Raw genomic sequence first — 14069 nt, 5'->3', positions numbered from 1 at the left:
AACATGCTACACACAGGCGTGTGGAGCCGTGAACCCAGGACAGGGCTGAGGCCGCACACTGAGTGTCCAGGGGAGAGGAAGGATGTGTCCAGAGCCTGGGCGGAGGGCAGGGCCAGGCTAGGCCCAGGATAGAGGAGACGGTCTATGTGGAGAGCAGAGCCAGGCCCGGGCCGGGGCAGAGGAGACGGTCTGTGCTGGCTGCATAGGAGTCCCGGCTTTGTCTCGAGGGCAATGGGAAGCCACAGAGGCTACAGGCAGAGCTATGCTGGACGAACCCTCCCTGGAGAAGGTTAATGACAGGTGGGGGAAGAGGAGGGTCAGGCTGGGGGCAGGCCCAGGGCAGAGCTGGTGGCCAAGGTTGTGCACAGATGGTGAGACACTCACAAGCAGGGAGACTGTGCCAGGGGCCATCTGACCTCGCTGGACACAGAAGAGTGAAGAGGCCTCCTCCATCTGTGCAGAGTCCAGGGCCCGCCCCCACCCTGGACACTGTCTGCCGAGGGCACGCACCCTTCCTCCCTCTCCACTGAGGTGGGGGCACTGCTTTCTGACCTGGCAGGCAGCCCCGGGCAGAGGGAGCTGAGCTCTGTCCTGCCTCTGACTGTATGTGCGTGAGAGATGGGGGCCCGGGGGGTGAGCAGGACTGTCCCTCATCTAGGCAGCCTGCAGGGGTGGTGCGCCCACCGGCCAGGTGGGGCTGCTCAGTGTGCTCTGTGACCATGGCAGGGGAGGGGCTTATTAACATGCAGCTGTCAGGTCTGGATATAGCTTGGCCGGGGGCCAGGCTGAGCTTGAAGGAGTGATAGTTTGCAGTGGTGGGGCTCACTTTAGGGGGCTCCATGAGAGCGGGGATAGACCTTATTTGTCTCTGTACTCTCAGCATCTAGCACGATGCTTGGAACAGAGTGGAGGAGAGTAGACTTTCTGTAGAATGGATCAGCAGTGGTGTCCCACAGCCCCACCCTGGGTTCGAGTCAGTGTGGCACGCGTTCAAGGAGAGACTCGAGGGTTCCACGATGAATGCACTGCTGTCTGCAAGATGAGAGGTGGCTGGTAGGGCAGGGAGGGCTTCCTGGAGGCACTGGGGCAGGGAGGGATCATGGGGTGGTCACTCTCTCAGGACAGAGTTAGCTCCAGGGCTGTGGCCTGTAGGCGCCAACCCTGGGGAGCTGCTGGTCCTCTCCTCTGCAGAGCCCTGCCCTGTCCTGCCCCTGGAACCCCTGGGTAGAGTTCTGTGACCCAGCACACCTGGACGGTTCAGGCTGGCCCCTGACTGTGCAGAGAGATCAGAGGCCCCAGGCCACCGTGGAGGTGCTTGAGCCTATGGTCCAAGGTAGAACCATGTGAGGAGGGCTTTGATGCGTGAGGAGTCAGAGCCAGGCCGAAGCATCTGGGGTCAGTGACACAGGCTCCGGAGAGCTGGCTGTGCTCCTGTGTCTCCTCCCAATGCTGCTTTCAGTGCCTTGGGGGCTCCAAGTCAGCCATGGTTGGGTTTACACCATGGATATCAGCAAATGCTAAAGTCAGGGCTCTCCCAAGCCCTGATGCAGAGCCAGTTGTTAAATCTTTACCAGCACGGCACTGACAGGGAAGAGGGAGAACTCAAAACAGAGAAAGGTCCCAGGATGAAGGTGTGGAGAGGACGCCCAGCACATGCAGGCACATATAGACACGCTTACATGCAGATACATCCAACACCCGAAAACACAGAGACTTCAGACAGGCAGACAGACACATGCACACACCGACATGCCACAGGCACAGCTACGCCCCAACACACAGCCACATGCACACATACATTCACCCATGAGAGCACACTCAAACAGGCTTGCATACAGTTAGAAACACACACTGGAACTCTCAGACACACAACTCCATGTGTACACACAGCCACACACAGATGCACACACACAGGCAGGTGAGGCTCAAGGCTGTGCAGCCTTGTCTTGCTGCCGTCTTTCCCCTGGCTTGGGCTTGTAGAGGGTGAGTTTCTGACAGCTGCCCAGCCCTACCCTGGGGGCTGCTTGATCTGGCCTCTGTTCATTGGCCACACTCTGCTAGGATATGGCCCCAGTTTGGGCCTTTGATTGACTCATTGTCCCTTCACTTATCACACACTTTTCATTTATGACCCAAATATTTGCTCACTCATTCATCCACCCACCTGAACATCCATCCATCCATCCATCCACCTATGTACCATTTATCCACCCATCATCCATGATATAAACATCCATCCATCCATCCATCCATCCATCCATCCATCCATCCATGCATACATGCATCCATCCATCCTCCATCCACTCATCCATCACCCACCCACCCACCCACCCATCCACTCATCCACTAATCCATCCTCCACCCACCCATCCACCTATCCACTCACCCATTATCCATCATCCGTGATATATCCACCATCCACCCATCCATCCACTCACTTGAACATCCATCCACCCATCATCCATCCATCTATTATCCATCCACCCGTTCAATCACCCATCCATCCATCATCCACCCATCCATCCACCCACCTTAATGTCCACCCATGCATCCATCCATCTACCCATCCACCCACCCATCCGTCATCCATTCACCCATTCATCATCCATCTGCCCATCCACTCATCCATCCATCTATCCATCATCCACTCATCCATCCATCCATCATCCATGTTACACCCATGCAACCACCTATCATCCACCCATACATCCACCCACCTTAACCTCCATCGACACATGCATCCATCCATCCATCAACCCATGCATCCATCCATCTACCCATCCACCCACCCATCCATCATCCATCCACCCATCCATTATCCATTCACCCGTCCATTATCTACCCATCATCTGTCACCCATCCATTCATCTGTCTAAACAGGCATTTCCTCCCCCCTCACTTGCCCTTGTCAAACCATCAATCTTCCTGGGGCCATGCTGGGTGTCTTGGGAAGACTGTGCTCACCTCAGGCTTTGTGTTGTGTGGTTTGTGTGAGTGGTTTGTAAGTGTGTTGTGTGTGTGTGGTGTGTTGTGTATGCATGTTCATGGGCAGAGGCCTCCAGGAGCACCCACACACGGGCAGGGATATTTGCCCTCCCTTCACACTGTCCTGCCACTCCCCTCTCTCACTCAGCCCCTGCTCTCTGTAGGAGCGGGATTTCTCCTCCGTCCAGGTGGGGGTGGTTTCTGACACCTTGGCCTGGCCTCCTGCTCTCACCGTCTGTGCCCCTGGGCAGGGGCAGGGCCTTGTCCTGGAGCCCCCACAAGATGAGGGCCCCTGAGTGAGGGTGGGGGGTCAGCAGGGTGCCCCGTTTCCTGACCCTGCTGCCTGCGGAGGCTCCCAGTTGAGCGGGAGCTGAGAGAGGCCCTTCGCACTTGCTGGCCTGCCTGTTAGCTCGGAGCCCAGCCTGGAGCTGCACATGGGCTCTGCTGTGTACCGGGGGTGGTGGGGCAGGGTGGTTGGCGCCCTTGCCTCCAGCAGCACCCAGGCTGCAAGTTCCCCAGGTTGTGAAGACCAAAGAGAGAAGAAAAGCAGGGACTTCCTTTATTTTTGGGGGGAGGTTTCTCATGGGAGCTGCCTTGGGCACCAGCCTAAGGGGCTGAGGGACAGGCTGGTGTGTGGAGCGTGGAGAGCGAGGCTGGGCAGAGAGGCATCCTCTCAGGGTGCCTCGCCCTGGGGGCCCAGCGGCAGGTTACAGAAGGGAAGGGTCCTTGTCACTCCTTGCGGAGTCGAGGGTTGCGTGGTCTGGGAAGGCCGGGGGTGAGGACTGTGTCTTCCTGACCACCTGGAGTGTGGAGACAGAGCTGAGGATGCCTGTGGGTTCTGTCAGGGACTGGGGCCCACATGTGGGAGACGGTCTCACAGACCCAAGACCTTGAGAGCAGACCCTGCTCCCCAAGCCCACTCTGCATGTGGGGTGTCCCCAGGGTCCCATGGAGCTCTGGAGTCATGGAGTCACCTTGCCTTAATTAGTTCTTTGTGCTGTTTGAGTTTACTTAAAGGGTGTAGGGCAGGAGGAGGCAGTGACTGTGGGGGTTTGAGAGGATTTTGGAGGACAGATCTACGGGTGGGGGTCCCTGAGGGGTTCAGGGCAGGCATCCCTGTGTGTATGATGGACTGAGGGCAGGGAGTGCCGTGCCACTGTCCCAGGCCACTGGGGCAGGAGGACTCTGCCTCCCCTCTGGGATTGTTCATTTCGGAGACCCTGGCCTCCTGGCAGTGAAGCTGCAGGTCTCAGTGCATCAGAGATTTCGAGTTTCTCTCCCTGCCCACCTGGGAGAGGTGTGGGCAGACCCCGGAGGCTTAGCCAGTGGGGAGGAGGGGAGGGCCCATGTGCAGGTTGCCACAGCAACCAGCTACTTCTTTCCCACAAGGCTCCAGGCTGGGAGACAGCAGAGGGCCTCTGTGTTGACCCTCCAGGCCCCAAGACCTGATCCCAGGCAGGGGAACAGGCTCTAGGTTCTGGGGAGGGGCTGGTCCAGTGGAGGGTGGGGAGGGAGCTGCAGGCAGGCTCCCCATAGCTCAGTCCAGGGGTCTGAGAGATCTGGGGGAGAAGGGTGGGATGGGGGGTCTATTCTAGGGGTGTAAATGCCCCAATCCCTGAGGAAGGGGGTGCTCTGATGGAGAACAACACACGTGCCACACACTCATGCAGACATCATACAACAGGTGCAGCATACATGCAAACACACCACACACACCATGGACACCACACATGGCACATGCATCAGACATGCAAAACACCACACACATCGCATGACACACACAGCACACACAGCATACAAGCAACACACCACACACATCACATACACCATGCACAGCACATGTATCATACACGCAACACAACACACACAGCACACACACCACTCATGGCATATGCCACACACCCAGCACATACCTCATACCTTCAACACACCACACACATCATATGCCACACACAGCACATGCATCATACATGCAAACACACCCCACACAGCACACATGGCACATGCATCAGACATGCAAACACACCACACATACCACACACGGCATATGCATCATACATGCAAACATACCACACACAGCACACACCACACACATGCATACTGCTGTAAACACACACACCTGTGTGGGGATGAGGACCGGGGCCTATAGGTGGTCAGGGAGGCAGTGGGTTGAGGGTGAGCTGAGCTGCCCAAGGCCATGGGCCAGGGAGAGGCAGGCAGGGCATGCCTGGAGCCCTCGTCACTCCTTAGGCTGGCCTCCTTGGGCACGTGGGGCGGGGCACTTCAAGCTTCGCAGGGAAGGCTCCTGGGGCTGGCCTGATCATCCCACAGGGTCTCGGGCCCAGGACCCCACTAGTGAAGTGGCAGGGTCTGGGCCTCCTTAGGGAATGTCCATAGGGAATGTTTATGTGTCGCGTTTCCTCGGTAAGGGATTGGAGGGGCAGGGAGCAGGGGCTCTTGGCTCCCCACCTGTGGTGGGCTCATAGCCCCCTTTGTAGGAGACCGTTGGCCTCTCTGAGCTTTAGTTAACTGAATGGGAACCATGGAGACCTCACCGGTTGTTATGAGGCTCGAGTGAGTCAAAGATGGTGAGGCCAGGTGTGGGCTTGGCACTCAGTAACTGCTCCAGATGGGCTGGCTGTCACCATTACCCCAAGCCTGTGCAGCCAGGAGTGATGAGCCAGGCAGGACCCCAGCTCCGATGTCTGCAGTCTCCCTGGGCTGTCCTGTGGGGCGCGGGGCTCCCTCTGCTTTAGGCTTCTGGCTTGTCTGGTGTCTGGGACCCCTCAGTGACCACATCTCCAGCCCCTTTCAGCCACCCCCTCCCCCGTGGGCTGAGGCAAGGACAGCTAACCCTCTCTCGTTCCCAGCCCGTCTTGGCTCCAGAGACCCTGGCTCCACGTCCCTGCCTGAGGTCTGGCCTGACCAGCCCCTGCCCGCCTCCATCTGTCCGAGGGCCTGCCAGGCACAGCCAACTCCTGCCGTAGTCTGTCTGCTGGCCCCTTGAGCTCAGCAGTCTCTGATGCTGGCTGGAATGGCAGGCAGGCTGCGTGCCATCGCTGTAACCACTGTCAGGTGACTCCTCTTTTCTCAGGCAGGGACACAGAGCAGGATGTGGGGCCAGGCAGGAAACCACAGGGTCTCTGTGTCCCTCAGACACCTGGGACAGGAATGGACACTGTGGCCCTACAGGGTAGAGAGGGCTGCCATCCCACCGAGCAGGGGAGTGCCCTTTGACTCTGCCCAGCAGAGAGGTCTCCTCAGAGCTCAGATATCCCTGGGCCTCCCTCCTTGTCCCTGTCTGTGTCCACGAGCACCAGCCTGAGATGTCCCCATGGTGGGACAACAATGATGCATTTCAGCACTTTTAGCTTGGCCCCAGGGAGTAGGTAGGGCTAGGCTAGATTTGTGAAGTAGATGAGTGAGTGAAGGAGTGAGTGAAAGAGTGAATGAGTGAGTGAATGACTGAGTGAGTGAGTGAATGGGTGAATGAAAAAATGAGCGAGTGAGTGAGTGAGTGAGCAAGTGAATAAGTGAACAAGTGAATGAGTGAGTGAGTGAATGAGTTATTGAGCGAATGAATGAGTGAGCAAATGAATGAATGAGTGAATGAGTGAGTGAACAAATGAGTGAGTGAATGAGTGAGTGAATGAGTGAGTGAATGAGTGAATGAATGAATGAACGAATGGATGAGTGAGTGAATGAGTGAGTGAATGGATGAATGAACAAACGAGCGGGTGAGTGAGTGAGTGAGCAAGTGAATAAGTGAACAAGTGAATGAGTGAGTGAGTGAATGAATGAATGAGTGAATGAGTGAGTGAGTGAATGAATGAATGAGTGAATGAATGAGTGAACAAGTGAATGAGTGAATGAATGAGTGAATGAATGAGTGAACAAGTGAATGAGTGAATGAATGAGTGAATGAGTGAATGAGTGAGTGAGCGAATGAATGAGTGAATGAGTGAGTGAGTGAATGAGTGAAAGAGTGAGTGAATGAGTGAACAAATGAATGAGTGAATGAGTGAGTAAATGAGTGAGTGAGTGAGTGAATGAATGAGTTAGTGAATGAATGAGTGAATGAGTGAGTGAGTGAATGAGTGAGTGAATGAGTTAGTAGGTGAGTGAATGAGTGAGTGAATGAGTGAGGGAATGAAGAAATGAATTGGTGAGTTCAGAGCCTATAGACCCTGGAGGACGAAGGTTCATTAGGCCCCTCCAGTTCAGCGAGTTCCTGGGAGGTCTCTGGATGCTGTGGGGTGCTAAGCTGTCACCTCATGATCCACGCAGATGGGGCCTCACTGGTCTGGGGCCAGGCTCAGGGAGGAGGAGGATGCATCCCTGTTCCTGGGGACCAAGCCACAGTGGGGTGGGGCAGGTGGGTGAATGCAGAGTCGCCTGCCTGGGTTTGCTTTCCATCTCTGCCCTTGCCTGCTGCTTGGCCCTGGGCCTTCGACTTCACCTCTCTGCTTCCGCTTATTTATCTGCAAAATGGGCCTAGTGGGGGAGCTGTGAAGATTGCATAACTGTGGTGCATGAATGTGTATGTAGGGCGGGGCCTGCACATGGGAAGCCCGATTAGGTATCAGTATCACTGGGCCAGGCACTCTGTGGGCTGCTCCCAGAAGCCCATCCTATGGAATTCACACACCCAGCATGCCCACCCTGCAGCCTGGCAGCCCTGTCTTCTCCCAAGCACATCTTCCACGGCCTCACCCCACGTGGCTGCCTTGCCCCTCAGGCTCTTCCTCAGCCTGCTGGAAGCTGGTGCCTCAGGGCCTTTGCACTTGCTGCCTGGAACACGATTCCCTGTGTCCACGTGGCTCCCTCCCCGGCCCCTGTGTCTCTCCCTAAGCACCCCAGCGAGGTCTCCCCTGCAGGTGACCCCCCTGTTTTATGGGTTTTGTCTCTCGTGCACTCTTGCTCCCTGTGGCTTTCCTGGCATGGATCGGGCACTCGGAGTGCATGTGGAAAGAAGGAATGGTCTACAAGGAGCAGTGCAAAACATGCTACACACAGGCGTGTGGAGCCGTGAACCCAGGACAGGGCTGAGGCCGCACACTGAGTGTCCAGGGGAGAGGAAGGATGTGTCCAGAGCCTGGGCGGGGGGCAGGGCCAGGCTAGGCCCAGGATAGAGGAGACGGTCTATGTGGAGAGCAGAGCCAGGCCCGGGCCGGGACAGAGGAGACGGTCTGTGCTGGCTGCATAGGAGTCCCGGCTTTGTCTCGAGGGCAATGGGAAGCCACAGAGGCTACAGGCAGAGCTATGCTGGACGAACCCTCCCTGGAGAAGGTTAATGACAGGTGGGGGAAGAGGAGGGCCAGGCTGGGGGCAGGCCCAGGGCAGAGCTGGTGGCCAAGGTTGTGCACAGATGGTGAGACACTCACAGGCAGGGAGACTGTGCCAGGGGCCATCTGACCTCGCTGGACACAGAAGAGTGAAGAGGCCTCCTCCATCTGTGCAGAGTCCAGGGCCCGCCCCCACCCTGGACACTGTCTGCCGAGGGCACGCACCCTTCCTCCCTCTCCACTGAGGTGGGGGCACTGCTTTCTGACCTGGCAGGCAGCCCCGGGCAGAGGGAGCTGAGCTCTGTCCTGCCTCTGACTGTATGTGCGTGAGAGATGGGGGCCCGGGGGGTGAGCAGGACTGTCCCTCATCTAGGCAGCCTGCAGGGGTGGTGCGCCCACCGGCCAGGTGGGGCTGCTCAGTGTGCTCTGTGACCATGGCAGGGGAGGGGCTTATTAACATGCAGCTGTCAGGTCTGGATATAGCTTGGCCGGGGGCCAGGCTGAGCTTGAAGGAGTGATAGTTTGCAGTGGTGGGGCTCATTTTAGGGGGCTCCATGAGAGCGGGGATAGACCTTATTTGTCTCTGTACTCTCAGCATCTAGCACGATGCTTGGAACAGAGTGGAGGAGAGTAGACTTTCTGTAGAATGGATCAGCAGTGGTGTCCCACAGCCCCACCCTGGGTTCGAGTCAGTGTGGCACGCGTTCAAGGAGAGACTCGAGGGTTCCACGATGAATGCACTGCTGTCTGCAAGATGAGAGGTGGCTGGTAGGGCAGGGAGGGCTTCCTGGAGGCACTGGGGCAGGGAGGGATCATGGGGTGGTCACTCTCTCAGGACAGAGTTAGCTCCAGGGCTGTGGCCTGTAGGCGCCAACCCTGGGGAGCTGCTGGTCCTCTCCTCTGCAGAGCCCTGCCCTGTCCTGCCCCTGGAACCCCTGGGTAGAGTTCTGTGACCCAGCACACCTGGACGGTTCAGGCTGGCCCCTGACTGTGCAGAGAGATCAGAGGCCCCAGGCCACCGTGGAGGTGCTTGAGCCTATGGTCCAAGGTAGAACCACGTGAGGAGGGCTTTGATACATGAGGAGTCAGAGCCAGGCCGAAGCATCTGGGGTCAGTGACACAGGCTCCGGAGAGCTGGCTGTGCTCCTGTGTCTCCTCCCAATGCTGCTTTCAGTGCCTTGGGGGCTCCAAGTCAGCCATGGTTGGGTTTACACCATGGATATCAGCAAATGCTAAAGTCAGGGCTCTCCCAAGCCCTGATGCAGAGCCAGTTGTTAAATCTTTACCAGCACGGCACTGACAGGGAAGAGGGAGAACTCAAAACAGAGAAAGGTCCCAGGATGAAGGTGTGGAGAGGACGCCCAGCACATGCAGGCACATATAGACACGCTTACATGCAGATACATCCAACACCCGAAAACACAGAGACTTCAGACAGGCAGACAGACACATGCACACACCGACATGCCACAGGCACAGCTATGCCCCAACACACAGCCACATGCACACATACATTCACCCATGAGAGCACACTCAAACAGGTTTGCATACAGTTAGAAACACACACTGGAACTCTCAGACACACAACTCCATGTGTACACACAGCCACACACAGATGCACACACACAGGCAGGTGAGGCTCAAGGCTGTGCAGCCTTGTCTTGCTGCCGTCTTTCCCCTGGCTTGGGCTTGTAGAGGGTGAGTTTCTGACAGCTGCCCAGCCCTACCCTGGGGGCTGCTTGATCTGGCCTCTGTTCATTGGCCACACTCTGCTAGGATATGGCCCCAGTTTGGGCCTTTGATTGACTCATTGTCCCTTCACTTATCACACACTTTTCATTTATGACCCAAATATTTGCTCACTCATTCATCCACCCACCTGAACATCCATCCATCCATCCATCCACCTATGTACCATTTATCCACCCATCATCCATGATATAACCATCCATCCATCCATCCATCCATCATCCATCCATCCATCCATCCATCCATCCATCCATCCATCCATCCTCCATCCATGCATACATGCATCCATCCATCCTCCATCCACTCATCCATCACCCACCCACCCATCCACCCATCCACTCATCCATTATACACCCACCCATCCACTCATCCACTCATCCATCCTCCACCCACCCATCCACCTATCCACTCATCCATTATCCATCATCCGTGATATATCCACCATCCACCCATCCATCCACTCACTTGAACATCCATCCACCCATCATCCATCCATCTATTATCCATCCACCCGTTCAATCACCCGTCCATCCATCATCCACCCATCCATCCACCCACCTTAATGTCCACCCATGCATCCATCCATCTACCCATCCACCCACCCATCCATCATCCATTCACCCATTCATCATCCATCTGCCTATCCACTCATCCATCCATCTATCCATCATCCACTCATCCATCCATCCATCATCCATGTTACACCCATGCAACCACCTATCATCCACCCATACATCCACCCACCTTAACCTCCATCGACACATGCATCCATCCATCCATCAACCCATGCATCCATCCATCTACCCATCCACCCACCCATCCATCATCCATCCACCCATCCATTATCCATTCACCCGTCCATTATCTACCCATCATCTGTCACCCATCCATTCATCTGTCTAAACAGGCATTTCCTCCCCCCTCACTTGCCCTTGTCAAACCATCAATCTTCCTGGGGCCATGCTGGGTGTCTTGGGAAGACTGTGCTCACCTCAGGCTTTGTGTTGTGTGGTTTGTGTGAGTGGTTTGTAAGTGTGTTGTGTGTGTGTGGTGTGTTGTGTATGCATGTTCATGGGCAGAGGCCTCCAGGAGCACCCACACACGGGCAGGGATATTTGCCCTCCCTTCACACTGTCCTGCCACTCCCCTCTCTCACTCAGCCCCTGCTCTCTGTAGGAGCGGGATTTCTCCTCCGTCCAGGTGGGGGTGGTTTCTGACACCTTGGCCTGGCCTCCTGCTCTCACCGTCTGTGCCCCTGGGCAGGGGCAGGGCCTTGTCCTGGAGCCCCCACAAGATGAGGGCCCCTGAGTGAGGGTGGGGGGTCAGCAGGGTGCCCCGTTTCCTGACCCTGCTGCCTGTGGAGGCTCCCAGTTGAGCGGGAGCTGAGAGAGGCCCTTCGCACTTGCTGGCCTGCCTGTTAGCTCGGAGCCCAGCCTGGAGCTGCACATGGGCTCTGCTGTGTACCGGGGGTGGTGGGGCAGGGTGGTTGGCGCCCTTGCCTCCAGCAGCACCCAGGCTGCAAGTTCCCCAGGTTGTGAAGACCAAAGAGAGAAGAAAAGCAGGGACTTCCTTTATTTTTGGGGGGAGGTTTCTCATGGGAGCTGCCTTGGGCACCAGCCTAAGGGGCTGAGGGACAGGCTGGTGTGTGGAGCGTGGAGAGCGAGGCTGGGCAGAGAGGCATCCTCTCAGGGTGCCTCGCCCTGGGGGCCCAGCGGCAGGTTACAGAAGGGAAGGGTCCTTGTCACTCCTTGCGGAGTCGAGGGTTGCGTGGTCTGGGAAGGCCGGGGGTGAGGACTGTGTCTTCCTGACCACCTGGAGTGTGGAGACAGAGCTGAGGATGCCTGTGGGTTCTGTCAGGGACTGGGGCCCACATGTGGGAGACGGTCTCACAGACCCAAGACCTTGAGAGCAGACCCTGCTCCCCAAGCCCACTCTGCATGTGGGGTGTCCCCAGGGTCCCATGGAGCTCTGGAGTCATGGAGTCACCTTGCCTTAATTAGTTCTTTGTGCTGTTTGAGTTTACTTAAAGGGTGTAGGGCAGGAGGAGGCAGTGACTGTGGGGGTTTGAGAGGATTTTGGAGGACAGATCTACGGGTGGGGGTCCCTGAGGGGTTCAGGGCAGGCATCCCTGTGTGTATGATGGACTGAGGGCAGGGAGTGCCGTGCCACTGTCCCAGGCCACTGGGGCAGGAGGACTCTGCCTCCCCTCTGGGATTGTTCATTTCGGAGACCCTGGCCTCCTGGCAGTGAAGCTGCAGGTCTCAGTGCATCAGAGATTTCGAGTTTCTCTCCCTGCCCACCTGGGAGAGGTGTGGGCAGACCCCGGAGGCTTAGCCAGTGGGGAGGAGGGGAGGGCCCATGTGCAGGTTGCCACAGCAACCAGCTACTTCTTTCCCACAAGGCTCCAGGCTGGGAGACAGCAGAGGGCCTCTGTGTTGACCCTCCAGGCCCCAAGACCTGATCCCAGGCAGGGGAACAGGCTCTAGGTTCTGGGGAGGGGCTGGTCCAGTGGAGGGTGGGGAGGGAGCTGCAGGCAGGCTCCCCATAGCTCAGTCCAGGGGTCTGAGAGATCTGGGGGAGAAGGGTGGGATGGGGGGTCTATTCTAGGGGTGTAAATGCCCCAATCCCTGAGGAAGGGGGTGCTCTGATGGAGAACAACACACGTGCCACACACTCATGCAGACATCATACAACAGGTGCAGCATACATGCAAACACACCACACACACCATGGACACCACACATGGCACATGCATCAGACATGCAAAACACCACACACATCGCATGACACACACAGCACACACAGCATACAAGCAACACACCACACACATCACATACACCATGCACAGCACATGTATCATACACGCAACACAACACACACAGCACACACACCACTCATGGCATATGCCACACACCCAGCACATACCTCATACCTTCAACACACCACACACATCATATGCCACACACAGCACATGCATCATACATGCAAACACACCCCACACAGCACACATGGCACATGCATCAGACATGCAAACACACCACACATACCACACACGGCATATGCATCATACATGCAAACGTACCACACACAGCACACACCACACACATGCATACTGCTGTAAACACACACACCTGTGTGGGGATGAGGACCGGGGCCTATAGGTGGTCAGGGAGGCAGTGGGTTGAGGGTGAGCTGAGCTGCCCAAGGCCATGGGCCAGGGAGAGGCAGGCAGGGCATGCCTGGAGCCCTCGTCACTCCTTAGGCTGGCCTCCTTGGGCACGTGGGGCGGGGCACTTCAAGCTTCGCAGGGAAGGCTCCTGGGGCTGGCCTGATCATCCCACAGGGTCTCGGGCCCAGGACCCCACTAGTGAAGTGGCAGGGTCTGGGCCTCCTTAGGGAATGTCCATAGGGAATGTTTATGTGTCGCGTTTCCTCGGTAAGGGATTGGAGGGGCAGGGAGCAGGGGCTCTTGGCTCCCCACCTGTGGTGGGCTCATAGCCCCCTTTGTAGGAGACCGTTGGCCTCTCTGAGCTTTAGTTAACTGAATGGGAACCATGGAGACCTCACCGGTTGTTATGAGGCTCGAGTGAGTCAAAGATGGTGAGGCCAGGTGTGGGCTTGGCACTCAGTAACTGCTCCAGATGGGCTGGCTGTCACCATTACCCCAAGCCTGTGCAGCCAGGAGTGATGAGCCAGGCAGGACCCCAGCTCCGATGTCTGCAGTCTCCCTGGGCTGTCCTGTGGGGCGCGGGGCTCCCTCTGCTTTAGGCTTCTGGCTTGTCTGGTGTCTGGGACCCCTCAGTGACCACATCTCCAGCCCCTTTCAGCCACCCCCTCCCCCGTGGGCTGAGGCAAGGACAGCTAACCCTCTCTCGTTCCCAGCCCGTCTTGGCTCCAGAGACCCTGGCTCCACGTCCCTGCCTGAGGTCTGGCCTGACCAGCCCCTGCCCGCCTCCATCTGTCCGAGGGCCTGCCAGGCACAGCCAACTCCTGCCGTAGTCTGTCTGCTGGCCCCTTGAGCTCAGCAGTCTCTGATGCTGGCTGGAATGG

This window comes from Gorilla gorilla, chromosome 14, assembly GCF_029281585.2.
Source record: "Gorilla gorilla gorilla isolate KB3781 chromosome 14, NHGRI_mGorGor1-v2.1_pri, whole genome shotgun sequence".
NCBI lineage: Eukaryota > Metazoa > Chordata > Mammalia > Primates > Hominidae > Gorilla > Gorilla gorilla.
Note: the sequence above shows the minus strand (reverse complement) of the source record.